At 41.0% G+C, this 14,316-nt stretch overlaps 1 protein-coding gene across 1 annotated transcript in view; it reads right to left on the reverse strand.

Moving 5' to 3' along the window:
* Positions 1-13,738, reverse strand: part of LOC137352799 (dual specificity tyrosine-phosphorylation-regulated kinase 1A-like) — a 123,079-nt gene extending 109,341 nt beyond the window's left edge. Inside the window, exon 1 of the mRNA XM_068018634.1 lies at positions 13,350-13,738. The gene's annotated coding sequence lies outside the window, so the exon portion shown is untranslated. The remainder of the gene's footprint in view (positions 1-13,349) is intronic.
* Positions 13,739-14,316: the final 578 nt, after the last annotated feature.

The following is a 14,316-nucleotide window of genomic DNA, read 5'->3' on the forward strand; positions in this document are numbered from 1 at the left end:
TATTGATCAGAAATCGAGTTAAAGCCCCTGTTATTGATCAGGAATCAAGTTAAAACCCCTGTTATTGATCAGAAATCGGGTTAAAGCCCCTGTTATTGATCAGAAATCGAGTTAAAGTCCCTGTTATTGATCAGAAATCGAGTTAAAGCCCTCGTTATTTATCAGAAATCGAGTTAAAGCCCCTGTTATTGATCAGGAATCAAGTTAAAACCCCTGTTATTGATCAGAAATCGAGTTAAAGCCCCTGTTATTGATCAGAAATCGAGTTAAAGCCCCTGTTATTGATCAGGAATCAAGTTAAAACCCCTGTTATTGATCAGAAATCGAGTTAAAGCCCCTGTTATTGTTCAGGAATCGAGTTAAAGCCCTCGTTATTGATCAGAAATCGAGTTAAAGCCAGTTATTGATCCGAAATCGAGTTAAAGCCCCTGTTATTGATCAGGAATCGAGTTAAAGCCCCTGTTATTGATCAGAAATCGAGTTAAAGCCCCTGTTATTGATCAGGAATCGAGTTAAAGCCCCTGTTATTGATCAGAAATCGAGTTAAAGCCCCTGTTATTGATCAGGAATCGAGTTAAAGCCCCCGCTATTGATCAGGAATCAAGTTAAAGCCCCTGTTATTGATCAGGAATCGAGTTAAAGCCCGTTATTGATCAGGAATCGAGTTAAAGCCCCTGTTATTGATCAGGAATCGATTTGAAGCCCCTGTTATTGATCAGGAATCGAGTTGAAGCCCCTGTTATTGATCAGAAATCGAGTTAAAGCCCCTGTTATTGATCAGGAATCGAGTTAAAGCCCGTTATTGATCAGGAATCGAGTTAAAGCCCCCGTTTTTGATCAGGAGTCGAGTTAAAGCCCGTTATTGATCAGGAATTGAGTTAAAGCCCGTTATTGATCAGATAGTTAAAGCCCGTTATTGATCAGAAATCGAGTTAAAGCCCCTGTTATTGATCAGGAATCGAGTTGAAGCCCATGTTATTGATCAGAAATTGAGTTAAAGCCCGTTATTGATCAGATAGTTAAAGCCCGTTATTGATCAGAAATCGAGTTAAAGCCCGTTATTGATCAGACAGTTAAAGCCCCTGTTATTGATCAGGAATCGAGTTAAAGCCCCTGTTATTGATCAGAAATCGAGTTAAAGCCCCTGTTATTGATCAGGAATCGAGTTAAAGCCCCTGTTATTGATGAGAAATCGAGTTCAAGCCCGTTATTGATCAGACAGTTAAAGCCCCTGTTATTGATCAGAAATCGAGTTAAAGCCCCTGTTATTGATCAGGAATCGAGTTAAAGCCCCTGTTATTGATGAGAAATCGAGTTAAAGCCCGTTATTGATCAGGAATCGAGTTAAAGCCCCTGTTATTGATCAGGAATCGAGTTAAAGCCCCTGTTATTGATCAGGAATCGAGTTAAAACCCCTGTTATTGATCAGAAATCGAGTTAAAGCCCCTGTTATTGATCAGAAATCGAGTTAAAGCCCTCGTTATTGATCAGAAATCGAGTTAAAGCCCTCGTTATTGATCAGAAATCGAGTTAAAGCCCCTGTTATTGATCAGAAATCGAGTTAAAACCCCTGTTATTGATCAGAAATCGAGTTAAAGCCCCTGTTATTGATCAGATAGTTAAAGCCCCTGTTATTGATCAGGAATTGAGTTAAAGCCCCTGTTATTGATCAGAAATCGAGTTAAAACCCCTGTTATTGATCAGAAATCGAGTTAAAGCCCCTGTTATTGATCAGGAATCGAGTTAAAGCCCCTGTTATTGATCAGAAATCGAGTTAAAGCCCCTGTTATTGATCAGAAATCGAGTTAAAGCCCCTGTTATTGATCAGGAATCAAGTTAAAACCCCTGTTATTGATCAGAAATCGAGTTAAAGCCCCTGTTATTGATCAGAAATCGAGTTAAAGCCCCTGTTATTGATCAGAAATCGAGTTAAAGCCCTCGTTATTGATCAGAAATCGAGTTAAAGCCCCTGTTATTGATCAGGAATCAAGTTAAAACCCCTGTTATTGATCAGAAATCGAGTTAAAGCCCCTGTTGTTGATCAGAAATCGAGTTAAAGCCCCTGTTATTGATCAGGAGTCGTGTTAAAGCCCGTTATTGATCCGAAATCGAGTTAAAGCCCCTGTTATTGATCAGAAATCGAGTTAAAGCCCCTGTTATTGATCAGGAATCGAGTTAAAGCCCCCGTTATTGATCAGGAGTCGAGTTAAAGACCGTTATTGATCCGAAATCGAGTTAAAGCCCCTGTTATTGATCAGGAATCGAGTTAAAGCCCCCGTTATTGATCAGGAATCGAGTTAAAGCCCGTTATTGATCAGGAATCGAGTTAAAGCCCCTGTTATTGATCAGGAATCGATTTGAAGCCCCTGTTATTGATCAGGAATCGAGTTGAAGCCCCTGTTATTGATCAGAAATCGAGTTAAAGCCCCTGTTATTGATCAGAAATCGAGTTAAAGCCCGTTATTGATCAGAAATCGAGTTAAAGCCCCTGTTATTGATCAGAAATCGAGTTAAAGCCCCTGTTATTGATCAGAAATCGAGTTAAACCCCCTGTTATTGATCAGAAATCGAGTTAAAGCCCGTTATTGATCAGATAGTTAAAGCCCCTGTTATTGATCAGGAATCGAGTTAAAGTCCGTTATTGATCAGAAATCGAGTTAAAGCCCCTGTTATTGATCAGATAGTTAAAGCCCCTGTTATTGATCAGGAATCGAGTTAAAGCCCCTGTTATTGATCAGAAATCGAGTTAAAACCCCTGTTATTGATCAGGAATCGAGTTAAAGCCCCTGTTATTGATCAGAAATCGAGTTAAAACCCCTGTTATTGATCAGGAATCGAGTTAAAGCCCCCGTTTTTGATCAGGAGTCGAGTTAAAGCCCGTTATTGATCAGAGATCGAGTTAAAGCCCCTGTTATTGATCAGAAACTGAGTTAAAGCCCGTTATTGATCAGATAGTTAAAGCCCCTGTTATTGATCAGAAATCGAGTTAAAGCCCCTGTTATTGATCAGAAATCGAGTTAAAGCCCCTGTTATTGATCAGAAATCGAGTTAAAGCCCGTTATTGATCAGGAATCGAGTCAAAGCCCCTGTTATTGATCAGGAATCGAGTTAAAGCCCCTGTTATTGATCAGGAATCGAGTTAAAACCCCTGTTATTGATCAGAAATCGAGTTAAAGCCCCTGTTATTGATCAGAAATCGAGTTAAAGCCCCCGTTATTGATCAGAAATCGAGTTAAAGCCCCTGTTATTGATCAGAAATCGAGTTAAAACCCCTGTTATTGATCAGAAATCGAGTTAAAGCCCCTGTTATTGATCAGGAATAGAGTTAAAGCCCCTGTTATTGATCAGGAATCGAGTTAAAGCCCCTGTTATTGATCAGAAATCGAGTTAAAGCCCCTGTTATTGATCAGAAATCGAGTTAAAACCCCTGTTATTGATCAGAAATCGAGTTAAAGCCCCTGTTATTGATCAGGAATCGAGTTAAAGCCCCTGTTATTGATCAGAAATCGAGTTAAAGCCCTCGTTATTGATCAGGAATCGAGTTAAAGCCCCTGTTATTGATCAGAAATCGAGTTAAAGCCCTCGTTATTGATCAGAAATCGAGTTAAAGCCCCTGTTATTGATCAGGAATCGAGTTAAAACCCCTGTTATTGATCAGAAATCGAGTTAAAGCCCCTGTTATTGATCAGAAATCGAGTTAAAGCCCCTGTTATTGATCAGAAATCGAGTTAAAGCCCCTGTTATTGATCAGGAATCAAGTTAAAACAACTGTTATTGATCAGAAATCGAGTTAAAGCCTCTGTTATTGTTCAGGAATCGAGTTAAAGCCCTCGTTATTGATCAGAAATCGAGTTAAAGCCCCTGTTATTGATCAGGAATCGAGTTAAAGCCCCTGTTATTGATCGAAATCGAGTTAAAGCCCTCGTTATTGATCAGAAATCGAGTTAAAGCCCCTGTTATTGATCAGGAATCAAGTTAAAACCCCTGTTATTGATCAGAAATCGGGTTAAAGCCCCTGTTATTGATCAGAAATCGAGTTAAAGCCCCTGTTATTGATCAGAAATCGAGTTAAAGCCCTCGTTATTGATCAGAAATCGAGTTAAAGCCCCTGTTATTGATCAGGAATCAAGTTAAAACCCCTGTTATTGATCAGAAATCGAGTTAAAGCCCCTGTTATTGATCAGAAATCGAGTTAAAGCCCCTGTTATTGATCAGGAATCAAGTTAAAACCCCTGTTATTGATCAGAAATCGAGTTAAAGCCCCTGTTATTGTTCAGGAATCGCGTTAAAGCCCTCGTTATTGATCAGAAATCGAGTTAAAGCCCGTTATTGATCCGAAATCGAGTTAAAGCCCCTGTTATTGATCAGGAATCGAGTTAAAGCCCCTGTTATTGATCAGAAATCGAGTTAAAGCCCCTGTTATTGATCAGGAATCGAGTTAAAGCCCCTGTTATTGATCAGAAATCGAGTTAAAGCCCCTGTTATTGATCAGGAATCGAGTTAAAGCCCCCGCTATTGATCAGGAATCAAGTTAAAGCCCCTGTTATTGATCAGGAATCGAGTTAAAGCCCGTTATTGATCAGGAATCGTGTTAAAGCCCCTGTTATTGATCAGGAATCGATTTGAAGCCCCTGTTATTGATCAGGAATCGAGTTGAAGCCCCTGTTATTGATCAGAAATCGAGTTAAAGCCCCTGTTATTGATCAGGAATCGAGTTAAAGCCCCTGTTTTTGATCAGGAGTCGAGTTAAAGCCCGTTATTGATCAGGAATTGAGTTAAAGCCCCTGTTATTGATCAGAAATCGAGTTAAAGCCCCCGTTATTGATCAGGAATCGAGTTAAAGCCCGTTATTGATCAGATAGTTAAAGCCCCTGTTATTGATCAGAAATCGAGTTAAAGCCCGTTATTGATCAGATAGTTAAAGCCCGTTATTGATCAGAAATCGAGTTAAAGCCCCTGTTATTGATCAGGAATCGAGTTGAAGCCCCTGTTATTGATCAGAAATCGAGTTAAAGCCCCTGTTATTGATCAGGAATCGAGTTAAAGCCCCCGTTATTGATCAGGAATCGAGTTAAAGCCCGTTATTGATCAGATAGTTAAAGCCCGTTATTGATCAGAAATCGAGTTAAAGCCCCTGTTATTGATCAGGAATCGAGTTGAAGCCCCTGTTATTGATCAGAAATTGAGTTAAAGCCCGTTATTGATCAGATAGTTAAAGCCCGTTATTGATCAGAAATCGAGTTAAAGCCCTTGTTATTGATCAGAAATCGAGTTAAAGCCCGTTATTGATCAGACAGTTAAAGCCCCTGTTATTGATCAGGAATCGAGTTAAAGCCCCTGTTATTGATCAGAAATCGAGTTAAAGCCCCTGTTATTGATCAGGAATCGAGTTAAAGCCCCTGTTATTGATCAGAAATCGAGTTAAAGCCCGTTATTGATCAGGAATCGAGTTAAAGCCCCTGTTATTGATCAGGAATCGAGTTAAAGCCCCTGTTATTGATCAGGAATCGAGTTAAAACCCCTGTTATTGATCAGAAATCGAGTTAAAGCCCCTGTTATTGATCAGAAATCGAGTTAAAGCCCTCGTTATTGATCAGAAATCGAGTTAAAGCCCTCGTTATTGATCAGAAATCGAGTTAAAGCCCCTGTTATTGATCAGAAATCGAGTTAAAACCCCTGTTATTGATCAGAAATCGAGTTAAAGCCCCTGTTATTGATCAAATAGTTAAAGCCCCTGTTATTGATCAGGAATTGAGTTAAAGCCCCTGTTATTGATCAGAAATCGAGTTAAAACCCCTGTTATTGATCAGAAATCGAGTTAAAGCCCCTGTTATTGATCAGGAATCGAGTTAAAGCCCCTGTTATTGATCAGAAATCGAGTTAAAGCCCCTGTTATTGATCAGAAATCGAGTTAAAGCCCCTGTTATTGATCAGGAATCGAGTTAAAGCCCGTTATTGATCAGGAATCGAGTTAAAGCCCCCGTTTTTGATCAGGAGTCGAGTTAAAGCCCGTTATTGATCAGGAATTGAGTTAAAGCCCCTGTTATTGATCAGAAATCTAGTTAAAGCCCCTGTTATTGATCAGGAATCGAGTTAAAGCCCGTTATTGATCAGACAGTTAAAGCCCCTGTTATTGATCAGAAATCGAGTTAAAGCCCGTTATTGATCAGGAATCGAGTTAAAGCCCCTGTTATTGATCAGGAATCGAGTTAAAGCCCCTGTTATTGATCAGGAATCGAGTTAAAACCCCTGTTATTGATCAGAAATCGAGTTAAAGCCCCTGTTATTGATCAGAAATCGAGTTAAAGCCCTCGTTATTGATCAGAAATCGAGTTAAAGCCCTCGTTATTGATCAGAAATCGAGTTAAAGCCCCTGTTATTGATCAGAAATCGAGTTAAAACCCCTGTTATTGATCAGAAATCGAGTTAAAGCCCCTGTTATTGATCAGATAGTTAAAGCCCCTGTTATTGATCAGGAATTGAGTTAAAGCCCCTGTTATTGATCAGAAATCGAGTTAAAACCCCTTATTGATCAGAAATCGAGTTAAAGCCCCTGTTATTGATCAGGAATCGAGTTAAAGCCCCTGTTATTGATCAGAAATCGAGTTAAAGCCCCTGTTGTTGATCAGAAATCGAGTTAAAGCCCCTGTTATTGATCAGGAATCAAGTTAAAACCCCTGTTATTGATCAGAAATCGAGTTAAAGCCCCTGTTATTGATCAGAAATCGAGTTAAAGCCCCTGTTATTGATCAGAAATCGAGTTAAAGCCCTCGTTATTGATCAGAAATCGAGTTAAAGCCCCTGTTATTGATCAGGAATCAAGTTAAAACCCCTGTTATTGATCAGAAATCGAGTTAAAGCCCCTGTTGTTGATCAGAAATCGAGTTAAAGCCCCTGTTATTGATCAGGAGTCGTGTTAAAGCCCGTTATTGATCCGAAATCGAGTTAAAGCCCCTGTTATTGATCAGAAATCGAGTTAAAGCCCCTGTTATTGATCAGGAATCGAGTTAAAGCCCCCGTTATTGATCAGGAGTCGAGTTAAAGACCGTTATTGATCCGAAATCGAGTTAAAGCCCCTGTTATTGATCAGGAATCGAGTTAAAGCCCCCGTTATTGATCAGGAATCGAGTTAAAGCCCCTGTTATTGATCAGGAATCGAGTTAAAGCCCGTTATTGATCAGGAATCGAGTTAAAGCCCCTGTTATTGATCAGGAATCGATTTGAAGCCCCTGTTATTGATCAGAAATCGAGTTAAAGCCCCTGTTATTGATCAGGAGTCGTGTTAAAGCCCGTTATTGATCCGAAATCGAGTTAAAGCCCCTGTTATTGATCAGAAATCGAGTTAAAGCCCCTGTTATTGATCAGGAATCGAGTTAAAGCCCCCGTTATTGATCAGGAGTCGAGTTAAAGACCGTTATTGATCCGAAATCGAGTTAAAGCCCCTGTTATTGATCAGGAATCGAGTTAAAGCCCCCGTTATTGATCAGGAATCGAGTTAAAGCCCCTGTTATTGATCAGGAATCGAGTTAAAGCCCGTTATTGATCAGGAATCGAGTTAAAGCCCCTGTTATTGATCAGGAATCGAGTTGAAGCCCCTGTTATTGATCAGAAATCGAGTTAAAGCCCCTGTTATTGATCAGGAATCGAGTTAAAGCCCGTTATTGATCAGGAATCGAGTTAAAGCCCCCGTTTTTGATCAGGAGTCGAGTTAAAGCCCGTTATTGATCAGGAATTGAGTTAAAGCCCCTGTTATTGATCAGAAATCTAGTTAAAGCCCCTGTTATTGATCAGGAATCGAGTTAAAGCCCGTTATTGATCAGATAGTTAAAGCCCCTGTTATTGATCAGAAATCGAGTTAAAGCCCTTGTTATTGATCAGAAATCGAGTTAAAGCCCGTTATTGATCAGATAGTTAAAGCCCCTGTTATTGATCAGAAATCGAGTTAAAGCCCCTGTTATTGATCAGAAATCGAGTTAAAGCCCCTGTTATTGATCAGAAATCGAGTTAAAGCCCCTGTTATTGATCAGAAATCGAGTTAAAGCCCGTTATTGATCAGATAGTTAAAGCCCCCGTTATTGATCAGAAATCGAGTTAAAGCCCCTGTTATTGATCAGAAACCGAGTTAAAGCCCCTGTTATTGATCAGAAATCGAGTTAAAGCCCCTGTTATTGATCAGAAATCGAGTTAAAGCCCCTGTTATTGATCATGAATCGAGTTAAAGCCCCTGTTATTGATCAGAAATCGAGTTAAAGCCCTTGTTATTGATCAGAAATCGAGTTGAAGCCCGTTATTGATCAGGAATCGAGTTAAAGCCCCTGTTATTGATCAGAAATCGAGTTAAAGCCCTTGTTATTGATCAGGAATCGAGTTAAAGCCCCTGTTATTGATCAGAAATCGAGTTAAAGCCCCTGTTATTGATCATGAATCGAGTTAAAGCCCCTGTTATTGATCATGAATCGAGTTAAAGCCCCTGTTATTGATCAGAAATCGAGTTAAAGCCCTTGTTATTGATCAGAAATCGAGTTAAAGCCCTTGTTATTGATCAGAAATCGAGTTAAAGCCCTTGTTATTGATCAGGAATCGAGTTAAAGCCCTTGTTATTGATCAGGAATCGAGTTAAAGCCCCTGTTATTGATCAGATAGTTAAAGCCCCTGTTATTGATCAGAAATCGAGTTAAAGCCCTTGTTATTGATCAGAAATCGAGTTGAAGCCCCTGTTATTGATCAGAAATCGAGTTGAAGCCCCTGTTATTGATCAGGAATCGAGTTAAAGCCCCTGTTATTGATCAGAAATCGAGGTAAAGCCCCTGTTATTGATCAGAAATCGAGTTGAAGCCCCTGTTATTGATCAGAAATCGTGTTAAAGCCCCTGTTATTGATCAGAAATCGAGTTAAAGCCCTCGTTATTGATCAGAAATCGAGTTGAAGCCCCTGTTATTGATCAGAAATAGAGTTAAAGCCCCTGTTATTGATCAGATAGTTAAAGCCCCTGTTATTGATCAGAAATCGAGGTAAAGCCCCTGTTATTGATCAGAAATCGAGTTAAAGCCCCTGTTATTGATCAGGAATCGAGTTAAAGCCCCTGTTATTGATCAGATAGTTAAAGCCCCTGTTATTGATCAGAAATCGAGGTAAAGCCCCTGTTATTGATCAGAAATCGAGTTAAAGCCCCTGTTATTGATCAGAAATCGTGTTAAAGCCCCTGTTATTGATCAGAAATCGAGTTAAAGCCCTCGTTATTGATCAGAAATCGAGTTAAAGCCCCTGTTATTGATCAGAAATCGAGTTGAAGCCCCTGTTATTGATCAGGAATCGAGTTAAAGCCCCTGTTATTGATCAGATAGTTAAAGCCCCTGTTATTGATCAGAAATCGAGGTAAAGCCCCTGTTATTGATCAGAAATCGAGTTAAAGCCCCTGTTATTGATCAGAAATCGTGTTAAAGCCCCTGTTATTGATCAGAAATCGAGTTAAAGCCCTCGTTATTGATCAGAAATCGAGTTAAAGCCCCTGTTATTGATCAGATAGTTAAAGCCCCTGTTATTGATCAGAAATCGAGGTAAAGCCCCTGTTATTGATCAGAAATCGAGTTAAAGCCCCTGTTATTGATCAGGAATCGAGTTAAAGCCCCTGTTATTGATCAGATAGTTAAAGCCCCTGTTATTGATCAGAAATCGAGGTAAAGCCCCTGTTATTGATCAGAAATCGAGTTAAAGCCCCTGTTATTGATCAGAAATCGTGTTAAAGCCCCTGTTATTGATCAGAAATCGAGTTAAAGCCCTCGTTATTGATCAGAAATCAAGTTAAAACCCCTGTTATTGATCAGAAATCGAGTTAAAGCCCCTGTTATTGATCAGAAATCGAGTTAAAGCCCCTGTTATTGATCAGACAGTTAAAGCCCCTGTTATTGATCAGAAATCGAGTTAAAGCCCCTGTTATTGATCAGAAATCGAGTTGAAGCCCCTGTTATTGATCAGAAATCGTGTTAAAGCCCCTGTTATTGATCAGGAATCGAGTTAAAGCCCCTGTTATTGATCAGAAATCGAGTTAAAGCCCCTGTTATTGATCAGATAGTTAAAGCCCCTGTTATTGATCAGAAATCTAGTTAAAGCCCCTGTTATTGATCAGGAATCTAGTTAAAGCCCCTGTTATTGATCCGAAATCGAGTTAAAGCCCCTGTTATTGATCAGAAATCTAGCTAAAGCCCCTGTTATTGATCAGGAATCGTGTTAAAGCCCGTTATTGATCAGAAATCTAGTTAAAGCCCCTGTTATTGATCAGAAATCGAGTTAAAGCCCGTTATTGATCAGGAATCGAGTTGAAGCCCCTGTTATTGATCAGAAATCGAGTTGAAGCCCCTGTTATTGATCAGAAATCGAGTTAAAGCCCCTGTTATTGATCAGAAATAGAGTTAAAGCCCCTGTTATTGATCAGGAATCGAGTTAAAGCCCCTGTTATTGATCAGAAATAGAGTTAAAGCCCCTGTTATTGATCAGAAATCGAGTTAAAGCCCCTGTTATTGATCAGGAATCGAGTTAAAGCCCCTGTTATTGATCAGAAATAGAGTTAAAGCCCCTGTTATTGATCAGAAATCGAGTTGAAGCCCCTGTTATTGATCAGAAATCGAGTTAAAGCCCCTGTTATTGATCAGAAATAGAGTTAAAGCCCCTGTTATTGATCAGAAATCGAGTTGAAGCCTGTTATTGATCAGATAGTTAAAGCCCCTGTTATTGATCAGAAATCGAGTTAAAGCCCCTGTTATTGATCAGAAATCGAGTTAAAGCCCCTGTTATTGATCAGAAATAGAGTTAAAGCCCCTGTTATTGATCAGGAATCGAGTTGAAGCCCCTGTTATTGATCAGAAATCGAGTTAAAGCCCCTGTTATTGATCAGGAATCGAGTTGAAGCCCGTTATTGATCAGGAATCGAGTTAAAGCCCCTGTTATTGATCAGGAATCGAGTTAAAGCCCCTGTTATTGATCAGAAATCGAGTTGAAGCCCGTTATTGATCAGGAATCGAGTTAAAGCCCCTGTTATTGATCAGGAATCGAGTTAAAGCCCCTGTTATTGATCAGAAATCGAGTTAAAGCCCTCGTTATTGATCAGAAATCGAGTTAAAGCCCCTGTTATTGATCAGAAATCGAGTTAAAGCCCCTGTTATTGATCAGGAATCGAGTTAAAGCCCCTGTTATTGATCAGGAATCGGGTTAAAGCCCCTGTTATTGATCAGGAATCGAGTTAAAGCCCCTGTTATTGATCAGAATTCGAGTTAAAGCCCCTGTTATTGATCAGAAATCGAGTTAAAGCCCCCGTTATTGATCAGATAGTTAAAACCCCTGTTATTGATCAGAAATCGAGTTAAAGCCCCTGTTATTGATCAGAAATCGAGTTAAAGCCCCTGTTATTGATCAGAAATCGAGTTAAAGCCCCTGTTATTGATCAGAAATCGAGTTAAAGCCCCTGTTATTGATCAGGAATCGAGTTGAAGCCCCTGTTATTGATCAGAAATCGAGTTAAAGCCCCTGTTATTGATCAGGAATCGAGTTAAAGCCCCTGTTATTGATCAGGAATCGAGTTAAAGCCCCTGTTATTGATCAGAAATCGAGTTAAAGCCCCCGTTATTGATCAGGAATCGAGTTAAAGCCCCCGTTATTGATCAGAAATTGAGTTAAAGCCCCTGTTATTGATCAGGAATCGAGTTAAAGCCCCTGTTATTGATCAGAAATCGAGTTAAAGCCCCTGTTATTGATCAGAAATCGAGTTAAAGCCCCTGTTATTGATCAGGAATCGAGTTAAAGCCCCTGTTATTGATCAGAAATCGAGTTAAAGCCCCTGTTATTGATCAGGAATCGCGTTAAAGCCCGTTATTGATCAGAAATCGAGTTAAAGCCCCTGTTATTGATCAGAAATCAAGTTAAAACCCCTGTAATTGATCAGAAATCGAGTTAAAGCCCCTGTTATTGATCAGGAATCGAGTTAAAGCCCCTGTTATTGATCAGGAATCGAGTTAAAGCCCCTGTTATTGATCAGGAATCGCGTTAAAGCACCTGTTATTGATCAGAAATCGAGTTAAAGCCCCTGTTATTGATCAGGAATCGAGTTAAAGCCCCTGTTATTGATCAGGAATCGAGTTAAAGCCCCTGTTATTGATCAGGAATCGAGTTAAAGCCCCTGTTATTGATCAGGAATCGAGTTAAAGCCCGTTATTGATCAGAAATCGAGTTCAAGCCCCTGTTATTGATCAGGAATCGAGTTGAAGCCCCTGTTATTGATCAGAAATCGAGTTAAAGCCCCTGTTATTGATCAGGAATCGAGTTAAAGCCCCTGTTATTGATCAGGAATCGAGTTAAAGCCCCTGTTATTGATCAGAAATCGAGTTAAAGCCCCCGTTATTGATCAGGAATCGAGTTAAAGCCCCCGTTATTGATCAGAAATTGAGTTAAAGCCCCTGTTATTGATCAGGAATCGAGTTAAAGCCCCTGTTATTGATCAGAAATCGAGTTAAAGCCCCTGTTATTGATCAGAAATCGAGTTAAAGCCCCTGTTATTGATCAGAAATCGAGTTAAAGCCCCTGTTATTGATCAGGAATCGAGTTAAAGCCCCTGTTATTGATCAGGAATCGCGTTAAAGCCCGTCATTGATCAGAAATCGAGTTAAAGCCCCTGTTATTGATCAGAAATCGAGTTAAAGCCCCTGTTATTGATCAGAAATCGAGTTAAAGCCCCTGTTATTGATCAGAAATCGAGTTAAAGCCCCTGTTATTGATCAGGAATCGAGTTAAAGCCCCTGTTATTGATCAGGAATCGCGTTAAAGCCCGTTATTGATCAGAAATCGATTTCAAGCCCCTGTTATTGATCAGAAATCGAGTTAAAGCCCCTGTTATTGATCAGGTATCGAGTTAAAGCCCCTGTTATTGATCAGGAATCGGGTTGAAGCCCCTGTTATTGATCAGGAATCGGGTTGAAGCCCCTGTTATTGTTCAGGAATCGAGTTAAAGCCCCTGTTATTGATCAGGAATCGAGTTCAAGCCCCTGTTATTGATCATGAATCGGGTTGAAGCCCCTGTTATTTATCAGGAATTGGGTTGAAGCCCCTGTTATTGATCAGAAATCGAGTTGAAGCCCCTGTTATTGATCAGGAATCGAGTTGAAGCCCCTGTTATTGATCAGGAATCGAGTTAAAGCCCCATGTTATTGGTGGCATTCGGAGAATTAGACTATTTGCCTTTTTATTTTATTGCTAGGAAAGACGCCTGGATGGATTTGACATGAATTATGCGCCCCAGGAGGACCGGTTAGGAGGAGACGAAGAGAGTCAAGGAGGCTGCGGAGGAGAGGCCGGGGACTCACCTCAGAGCGAGTTCGGCAGTCAGGCAGACGGACGGGCGGGCGGGGGATCGGCGGGCCCGGTCCCGGGCCTGTTGTTGTTGTCGCTGCCGCCGCTGGCTCCGTGTCCGGCCTTCCTCTCCCTCTCCGTGCGGCTCCCAGCCCGAGCGACAAAGATGGCGCTGCCCCCCCGGAGCCGGGCCTCAGGCCGCCGGCCCCGGGCTCGAGTCGCGACCGGGCCCGCCTTCCACCAACCCCAACCCCCTCACCAACGAAACATCGACAATAAAACGACGGCTGATCTTTCCAACGTGGGGAAGGGGATGCTTTCGTGTGCGCGGGGGGGGGAGGGGGGGGCTTTTTTTTTTGTGTTAAATTGCAGCCTCCCCGCCGAGGCCGCGATTCAAACTTCCCGCCTCCCACAAAATGGCGGCGCCGACCAACCGGCACATTAAAAAAAAATAATTAAAATAAAAAACCGCCCTTCCGCTAAATACCGATATCTTTCAAAATCCCTCGGGGGGGGGGGGATAAATCAGTCAGATTTTCCACCCCGACCTCCGTAAAATAAAACAATTAAATACCGACCGTTATTTTTTGAATTTTCCCGCGCATCGCCTTTCCCGCAAAATGGCGGCGGTGGCGACCGAGGAAAAGCGAAGCCGCCGTGAGTAATTTCAGGGTCCCGCCGGTCGGCAAACCCCTCAGCTTTTTCTTCCCACCCCACCTTCCTCTTTCAGTCGTTCGTTTGAACGAAACAAAATATATATATATATATAAATAATTAAAAACCGCGGCGGTTTGAACTTTCCCGCGCGCTTCCATTCAAAATGGCGGCCACAACGAAAACTGCTTCCCCTCCCGACAAACAAAAAGGCAGCCGCGTTTTAATATTTAATAACAAAAACGCCTTTTGACTCTCGCTGAGCGCCGATCAATCGCTCAGATCTCTCCGGAAATCTTTTTGAAAAAAAAACTTCATCGGTTTGAA

The sequence above is a fragment of the Heterodontus francisci genome, chromosome 39 (genome assembly GCF_036365525.1).
Source record: "Heterodontus francisci isolate sHetFra1 chromosome 39, sHetFra1.hap1, whole genome shotgun sequence".
Lineage (NCBI taxonomy): Eukaryota > Metazoa > Chordata > Chondrichthyes > Heterodontiformes > Heterodontidae > Heterodontus > Heterodontus francisci.